The 1462-nt window shown below is 36.2% G+C and overlaps 1 pseudogene; it reads left to right on the forward strand.

Annotated features, from left to right (window-relative positions):
* Nucleotides 1–311: 311 nt before the first annotated feature.
* LOC143623614 (secreted RxLR effector protein 161 pseudogene) lies at nucleotides 312–761 on the forward strand (annotated as a pseudogene).
* The last annotated feature ends 701 nt before the right edge of the window (nucleotides 762–1462 follow it).

Genomic DNA, 1462 nt, shown 5'->3' on the forward strand with positions numbered 1-1462 from the left:
GGTACACAAAATTTGATGAGGCGATGAAAAAACATGGTTTCATAAAAAACCAAGTGGATCAATGCATCTATCTCAAAATGAGTGGGAGAAACTTTTCTATACTTGTCCTTTATGTGGATGATATCCTTTTAGCAAGTAATAGTCTAGATTTGTTGCATGAGTTAAAGCGATTACTTTCACATAATTTTGACATGAAAGATCTCGGAGAAGCTTCTTACATAATAGGCATTGAAATACACCGAGATCGAGCCAATGGGATATTAGGACTTTCTCAAAAGGCTTATATCGATTGTTTTCTTACATGATACAACATGCAACATTACTCTCCATCAATAACTCCAATAGTTAAAGGAGATGTTTTTGGTTCTTTTCAATGTCCAAAAACAGAGGTTGAGAGGGAACAAATGAGATTGATACCTTATGCTTCAGTAGTGAGAAGCTTAATGTATGCTCAAGTCTGTACCCGTCCAGATATTGCATATATTGCTGGAATGCTAGGCCAATATCAATCTAATCCTGGCTTAGATCATTGGAAAGCAAGAAAGAAAGTATTGCGTTATCTTCAAGGAACGAAATACTATAAGTTGACATACAAAAGAACCGATAACTTGGAAGTAGTGGGCTATTCTAATTATGACTTTGCAAAATGCAAAGATGACAAGAAATCAACTTCGGGGTACATTTTTATGCTAGCAGGCGGACCAATTTCATGGGGGAGTCATAACCAGCAGTTGACAACAACCTCCACAATGATGGCATAATACGTTGCAGTGTACAATGCAACTTGCCATGGGATGTTGCTAAGAAACCTCATTACTGGACTCAAAGTTGTTAACTCCATATCACGGCCGTTGAAGATGTACTGTGACAATTCGGCTGTTGTGAGTTTCTCGAACAGTAACAGTTCGAGGGGAGCTGGTTTGTACCTTGATACAAAGTATTTGTTCGTACGTGAGCGATTAGAGGAAAATAATCTTTGTATCGATCACATTAGCACAAACGATATGCTTGCGGATCCGATGACTAAAGGTCTACCACCCAAAACTTTCCAAGAACTAGTAACTAGGATGGGATTTAGTAAAGATATTTTGTAATAGCACATCAAGTGTGCATTATTTACTAATGTGTTTTCGTCGAATGTTTATTTTGTCTATAATAAAGTATGTGCACACTTAATGAACTTTAGACAAAATTGTACAAATTAAATATTGTACAATAAGGGTTCATCATAGTTATTTGGGTCTTACGTTTAATTGTTTTATATTGAAGCTTTAGTATGACTGTTGGGGGTCTCGAATTAATAGAAATTTGAACGACTGAAACTCTCTACTTCAGTTTCAATGTAAAGCTTGATGAGTGTTTTAACTTGGCCAAAATTAATGAATACTCATCACAAAATGATTAATCGGCCAAGTGGGGGAATGCTGGAAAATAACATAATAACCTACATTCAGTATGGCCT

This window comes from Bidens hawaiensis, unplaced genomic scaffold (assembly GCF_021521415.1).
Source record: "Bidens hawaiensis isolate Kalapana, Puna unplaced genomic scaffold, B.hawaiensis_p1.1 tig00003506_1, whole genome shotgun sequence".
In the NCBI taxonomy this organism is placed as follows: Eukaryota; Viridiplantae; Streptophyta; class Magnoliopsida; order Asterales; family Asteraceae; genus Bidens; species Bidens hawaiensis.